Source organism: Centruroides sculpturatus, unplaced genomic scaffold (genome assembly GCF_000671375.1).
Source record: "Centruroides sculpturatus isolate CEXI.00-Female unplaced genomic scaffold, Cexi_2.0 scaffold1162, whole genome shotgun sequence".
In the NCBI taxonomy this organism is placed as follows: Eukaryota; Metazoa; Arthropoda; class Arachnida; order Scorpiones; family Buthidae; genus Centruroides; species Centruroides sculpturatus.
Window position 1 is genome coordinate 142,805 of NW_019385457.1, and position 8,125 is coordinate 150,929.

General features: G+C 24.9%; 1 long non-coding RNA gene across 1 annotated transcript; it reads right to left on the reverse strand.

The window, feature by feature from the left end:
• Positions 1–420: 420 nt before the first annotated feature.
• On the reverse strand, positions 421–8,104 carry LOC111639175. The gene is made up of 3 exons (XR_002759024.1): positions 7,900–8,104; positions 5,962–6,096; positions 421–536 (listed from the first exon to the last, which is right to left on the reverse strand). It is a non-coding gene; the product is annotated as an uncharacterized LOC111639175 (long non-coding RNA).
• Positions 8,105–8,125: the final 21 nt, after the last annotated feature.

An 8,125-nucleotide genomic window follows, 5' to 3' on the forward strand; every position in this document is an offset into this window, starting at 1 on the left:
TTATACAATTTAATGTAAAATGGCATTTAAAAGCCAGCTTTAGCATAAATTAAATTGTTTTTTTATTCTAAAGTTTGACTATTCTCAAGACAAATTTTTGTTTAAAAACATCATTTTGTGGCAATACAGAAGGATGTATTTAAACAATTTTTTGTATTGAGGCAAAGAAGAACCTCTAAATTAAAGTCAACTCCACTAAATGACTTTTGTTGTTCCTGTGGTGCAAGAAGGGTAAAATGTAAAGATTCTGAATATTTTAGCATTTCTTCTACTTGCTATTTTAGTATGAATTTATCATCCTTAATTCTATTTTTATTAATTACATTAATTGAAACATATTTTATTATAATATAAATAATTGTTCTAACTATTTATACATTATGTTTCTCAAAAATTAAAATATTTTTCAAAGATTATAAAAAATTACCTTTTAAAATTTTCTGTTTTTCCCCATCCTTTTGTAAAAAATTTTGTTAGTAATATTCTTCTATAGACTGTATCTAATTTACTTGTTGAAGACATTTTATTTTAATACTCTAGAATAGAAAACAAAGTATTTATATAACTTCAGTTAACTATAAATAATTTTCAGTATTTATTTCAAAATATTTAATTGCATAAATCTATTTCAGTATTTAAATGAAAACCAGACAGATTGAATAAAATAGAAATAATTTGCCTTTTGATAATAGTTGTTGATTGTGAGACTAATATTAAACAATACATGGTTATGTCAAATTTATTGGTTAGAATCAGAACCAATCTTGAACACACTCTCTCATATCTGCATCAGATGAGATAGCATACTTTTCAAATACTTTTTCAACTGGTCCAAAGACAATCAAATCATATGATGATAAATGTGGAGAGTACATTAGATGATACTTTATTTCCCAACAAAATTTATTTGGTGTAATATCCTATTCATACCAAAAAGTTTAAGTAGACTTAATACAGTACTTAGCAGGATTAAGTTAAGGCATATTATGCAAATCAAGATCAACTATTCGTTCATGCTACAAAATTAAAACTAATTATTTAGGAATGTTCATAAACCATGTAGCTCAATATTTTGCAAAATTTTGATCTCTTCTGTCCTGGTAACTCTTTATGGCTAGACAAATGATCCTTAACCCTAAAACCAAATAATCTAGGGAAGCTGGACCTCCAAATACTTTTATTTTAAAATTTAAACACCAGGTCATTTTTTCCAAATAGTTTTTCCTATTTAAATATATTGCCAGATCTTTTAACTTTTAGAATTCACATTATACAAAATAACATAAAACATATAACTATTCTATGTCACTACTCTGGCCAAATTATGGCTCACAAGCTTCCATATACAATTTCTTTTAATAAATTTGGTACAGGTTACTTACACATATGTAATATTTTTGTAAGTATACTGATTATTATGAAGTGTGAGTTATGCATAGATTATAAGTGTAATTCACAACTTAACCCTAAACAGGCAACTGAAAGTTAAGGATACATTTGTAAAGTCAAAGGAACTGAACAATGTTTATCTAGCAGATCATAAAGTAACAGAGATATTTACCACAAAACAGAGATATTCAACTTTAGTATTTTAATTGGATGTAATACAAAATACTATTCCAATAGAAATGTAGATCTCACTTATTTCTGGTAAGGGATTTATGGCTGTTGTTATAAGGTTTGGTTACCCCTGTTATATGTCCTTCTATATTACTTTTTTATAATAATGAATAAAATAAAATAAATTATAATTGTACAATTACATAGACTTGTGCTGTTATCAGATCATTGGTTTTCAATCAATATTGCGAATTCATTGTCCCTTTTGCTCAACATTGCTTCTATTAATAGTTTTCCTGATGCTGTGATCCTCCACAAATTTGATATCCTACAATAAGAAGTAAATTTCTTTCTTGGAACAATTTTCCATATATAATTCTTTTCATTCATACTAGATAATCTATTTTCACCATATTTTGAATATAAGTAGAAGTAAGGTTTATAAATGTTTTGAATGTAAGTAGAAATGTATTAGTTAATTGTTTGCTACTCGTCAATACTATTAATTGGTTCCTGTACTGATTAATTGTTAAGTGGCAGTTAACTCTCCAATGATTACAATAATCAGTAAATAATCATTCCATTGGAAAAACAATTTATTATTTTTTAAATTACAATTATTAAACATTAAACATTATGTTTAATTAAAGAAATAACTTTATATAATTCAGAATAATATGGAAAAACATCTAGATCTGTTAGAAACCATTAGCTTTTTGTAGTTTTAAATTTTTATTCAAACTGAAAATGTTCTATTACAGCATTACTAAATTTTTAGAAATATTGTAGTATATATATATAAAAGGAATAACCTTCAATCTCATTCATAGCAAATTATCACACAAAATCAGTTAACTTTCAATGCATCTGCCTATTTTCAAAAGAAATTTTTCAACAAGTAGATTATGAAATAATTTGCAATGTAATATTATTATTTTGTTAATTATATTGCACACTTGAAAGAATTATGATGTATGGAAGTAAGTCAATTAGTTTATCAATTAATAATGGAAAAATGTAACTACCCAGAAATATTAAAATCATTGCACTTATTTACTCAAAATGGTATCAGTATAGAATCATCAAGTATATAATCCATATTTTACATTAAACAAGATAATGTTTTGTTATCTTGCTTGAATCAATGTCAAGAAACTTAGATAAAAATAATTTACTGTGATAATTTTGATTATACCAAGTTATTAAAAAATTATGTTATTCAAATGAAATTGTCCAGTGTTTAGTTTGATCTCTCAATTGTACACCAGACAAGACCTGTAGAACCAGACAGTTTGGTTCAAAACTGGACTGTTGGAAACTACCTATTACAGATATATTAGGTTATTATATTGATCACCTGAGAACAAGAACCTGCCAGAGACATTAAGGGAGAGAGGAAGAGAGTACATATAGCACCCAAGCATTTTTAATTTAAGAACCCTGTCTAGCTGATAAACATAGCTGTCATTTATAATGCCAGTTGCATCAGTTTTAAGTAAATTAAATAACCAACCATGCAGTTCTTACCATCTTGCATTTCAAGCAAGCAAGCCTTGTACTATGAAATGTGGACAAGTTGCTAAGAGACCCTAATTTCCTTTATTATGAGAATATAAAATCATACTAATTCCTTTTTTTGTTACAGCAGCATGATTAAATTGTGCACCTGCTAGTATACTGAATAAATCAATAAAGTGGAATAAAGGAAAAAGGAAAAAAAAACCAACAAAACAAAGCATTTCTCTCCATTGTATATAAATTGAAATCCGACTACTTAAATTAATTAGTAGTAATCCACTTAATCAAGGATGATTTATGTAAATTTATTTTTCAGTATTTTCAAACAACTTTAAAATGGAAATAAATAATAATATAAACATTTATATATTTAATTGATAGATAAAGAAAAATTATTGTTGTAAAAAAGTTAAAACTAAAAAAAGCTGTATATAAAATTTTATTAAATTTTAGTTTATAAAGATATTTTTAAAAATACTTGACAATAATTAGTTAACAATTAGTTGTATGATTAGATGTATACAATCCCAATTAATGATTAATTAATTGGCAAACATGATAATCATCCCATCCTTAAATATAAACTTCTCCAGGTCCACTCTTAAGCAGACCTCAAAGAAAGCTGATGATGTCAAACTGTCTGAAGTTTGTTTGGAAAAATGAATTTTACTCATTCACTTTTTTGAATTTAAGTCAAAACTTACAGTGTTGTTAAGCTGATTTTGTTCTTGGCTTGAAGTGTACAGTACAATGTGAATAGGGTATAACTTTCATTATGATTACTACAAACTGCCAAGCAATAATAAGAAACAGAATAATTCTGTATAAATAGTTACTTCAGAGATGATATATTAGTAATCAGAATCAAGAAATGTATACACTAATTAAGTAAACCATAGACAAGGTTTCTGGTAGTATGCATGCGTGCATATTATGCTTAACAATTCAGAATCAATCATGAAAATTTTGATTCTGTATGGAACATGTCCCCACCAGTTTTGTCTATTTCTCATCTTCCCTCCTAAGTACAAGTTTCAAACTTCATTTATAATAAATGCTAGCAAGCCTACAGAACAATCAAGTTGCTAATACATACCTGATACAGTCTATATTAAATTCATTTTATGCTGTAAAATGAATTGTATTTGTTTTTATTAGAGTTAAATATTACTTTTACTTAGCATCCTGAAAAATTTCAATATGTATACCTTCATCTGTCTAATTCTGAGTGAGGATTCTGCAACATCAACTAAGTTCAAATCCATTTTGAAATGAACTTCCACACTTAAATTAATTAGAAAAAAAAAACATTTTTTAAAAATTCAAATCACAAAAACTTTCCTTTCAGGTTTTCTCCATCAAAATCAAATCAGAACAACCTAAAGATTCCAGAACAAAAGAAAAAAACAACATTTTTCAAATTAGTTAAATATGATTTTTTTAACATCTCATACAAAATATTCCAATTCTATGGTTTGCTTCACTTGCTCACTTGCTTCACTTGCACTGAGCAAGTGAAGCAAATGGCCCACTTGGGTCCAATATAGACTATTGAACCCAAGTGACCATTATAGACCAATATAGACTATCTGCAATAAAAAATTTTGTGGCAATTCAATTGCCTACAAGGATACAACTTGAACTTACTTTGCACCCTTCATTTTGCTTCCTTTGCTGTACCTCTTGCAGGCTGGATTGTACATCCCTCCCACCCCATTTGCTTTGCTCCTTTGTTCAAAAATTTTAATGAGAATTCGCCAATTTCCATTGCTACCATTTCTATTTTTTTCGTGACAAAAAAAGCATCAGGACAATTTTAAGATTATTATTTTATATAGGTGCTATCCATAAATGACGTCCACACTGGAAAGGAGGAAAGGGGTTAAGACAAGTCAGACAAAAGTTGAATGAGGGGAGGGGTCAAGCTTCAGTGGACTCTGTTTATTTTAAGTTTTATACAGTTTATGCATTTTGTTATATTAATATTTATTTCAAAAATTTCTTATAAGTTTCATTTATGAATAACAGATAGCATAGATAGAAAGGTGATAAAGGTTTTAAAAGGTTGAGTTTTGTTGCATGTCTGAAGAGGGGATGTGGTTACGGAAACTTGGAGAAACTGGGACAAGAGGGGGAGGAGGAGCAAAAATTTCAAGAAAAATGCAGATGTAATTTATAGACTGCCCCATATAGAGAGTAGATTAAAATTAATTACTAAGGCAGAAGAATTTTTATAGATTTTACTACCTATAAAAAGTTTTATTTTGGTAAATATAAAAATTTCTTACCAATCAGATAAAGAGATCAAAATAATATTTAAAACAGCAAAATTGGAGTCTTGACACTTGGAAATGAGTTTCATAAAAGTTTAATGATATAAAAATCTCAAGTACAGTAATTGTTTATAAATAATTAATGATTAAAAATTATAAAGATTACAATAAAGTTAATTAGTTAACATTGTGAGAATTTTATGACTCACACAAATCAAATAGATAAATAATAAAAACTATATGCATATAAAAAATGCATGTTCTAGATAAATTGTAAACATCTCACAATGTTATTCTGAAATTGAATACATATCTAGGAATTTCAAAATGTTTATAAATAAAATTTTAACTTCTTCGAACTAACACTTTATGTTTACATATTACAGTAAAATACAAATTAATTAGCATATAACTAAAAACTTTAAAATTTTAAAATTTGATCTATAACATTAAAATTTTTGCATATTTTAATACAAAAATGTTTATGATATATATCCATATTATTCTTAGATGCAATAATTAATAACAATTCTAATAAGTTGAATTTTAATCATCTAGAAAAGTTAAAAAATAACTAAATATAACATCTAAAATTTAAAAATTTCCTTACCTAAATTTATAAATACTTGAAAATTATGGATTAGAATATCCCGATGTTATGTTTTAATTCACATATTTTGTATTTTACAAATAAAATTTTAAGTTACAGCATTATTCAGCAATATTCAACAAAAACTTCATAATCCTAAGTAAATAAATAAATAAATATAAAATTTACAAAAACTTTTTAATGAATATATAAATAAATTAAATTGACTTAAAAATATCAAATAAATAAATTAAGAAATTATTAATATGAAACCCTCAATTACTCTTGCAGAAAATTAAGATATTTTTTATAAATCAACTAAAAATAAAACATTTACATTTTTTACTCTAAGAATCAATTATTCAAATTAAATATATTTAATAAATTTCACTTTTTAAAGTTTCCATTATTTTATCATTCTTCACATCAATTTTCATTTTATTTCATATATAAATAAATAAATAAAAGTATTTTTATAATTTATTAAAATTATTTAGAATAAAATGCAATGAATAATGCTGAAATTTAGCCTTAGTGTTTAATAACTATTAGGTAATAAAGAACGGTACTTTTCCATTAACTGGGCGCCAGTCATTTTTACTATTGTTTTTAGCGAAATCAATATTTTATTTTGTAATTCACACATTTAATATTACAATGAATATGTTTATACACATATTCATTGTAATATTAAACATGTGTACAAACATATTCATTGTAATTGAATTGAATTGTGCCCAATTAATGGAAAAGTACCTAAAGAACAAAGCAATGCATAGTACTGTATAAAATTATAATATCGGGTAGTATATTTTACAATAGAGTTTTATATTTATAAATTGAGTTTAAAAATTTCATCATAGTTAAAAACAAAAAAAGAAATAAAAAAAATGAAAGCTTTTTTAAAAAAATAAAATGTTACACACCATAAATTACTATTTTAAAAAGTTTTCTTTAAATAATTGATGTAAATATTTAATTCTAGAATATTTAATTTAAATAAAATTTGAAAATTATTGAAAAAAAAAAGGGAAAAATATTTTGCTAACAATATAATTTGAATTAAAGGATTAATAAACTTTAACAGTTTTAAAATATTATTATTATAAATAAAAATATTTTTAAAAATGATATTTAATTTAATTTATATAAAACCATTTAATACAATTAAACTTGTAAGAAAAACTAATGTATTACATTCAAATCTACCAATAATTAAACTTCTAACAAAAATTAATCTATTACATTCAAATCTACCAATAATTAAACTTCTAACAAAAATTAATCTATTACATGCAAATCTACCAATAATTAAACTTCTAACAAAAATTAATCTATTACATTCAAATCTACCAATAATTTTCCTTTTTTCCTAACATTTTTTTTTCTTTATATACAGTAAATAAGCTTTCTGCTATTCTTTCTAGGAAAGAAAACTATAAAATATTAATTTAAATATTTTAAAGTAAATGTTTCCTTGTTTTTTCTATTAGATTAAATATCACAACTAATAGAAATTTCAAATACTTTATCAGTAATACATTAGATAATAAGAATTTGCACTCAAAATATCAATTACATTGTATAAATTTTTAATAAATTAATTTTTTTCCCAAATAATTGCATGAAATAGATGTAAACAAAGTCAACTCTCATAAGGTACAATGGTTTCAAGCTGCGTGCCAATTTTAAAAACAAATGGTTATAAATTGTATCAAATAGAAGATTAAAACGTTAAAAATTACTGCCAAAATTACATAAATTTAATTTTTTCATTAATATTTTTTTCTAACCCATCCAAATTTTAAATTGTTTCGGTTATTTCGGGAAGGTAAATTGTAGGAAATTCGTTCAATTTTCGAGCCTTTATTAGATAAATGATTTACGCGTAGAAGCATAAATAATTTTATAACGAATGCATTAATTTATTTATTAAAAAATTAGTAAAATTAAACTTACTTTTATGTAATGACTTCGACATTTTTTAATTCTTCTCCGAAACACCACATCGTCGTGTGCTATAAATATTTAGAAGATGGCGACACTCGTCTGTAAACATGTGCTGAATGGCACGTCGTCCTCTAGACTTTTTCCTTTCTTTTCTCGATCGTTCTTATATCTTTCGACTTATAATGTTATTGTGAGTAAATTGAATATATAAATATGTTTATATATTTGTTTAATT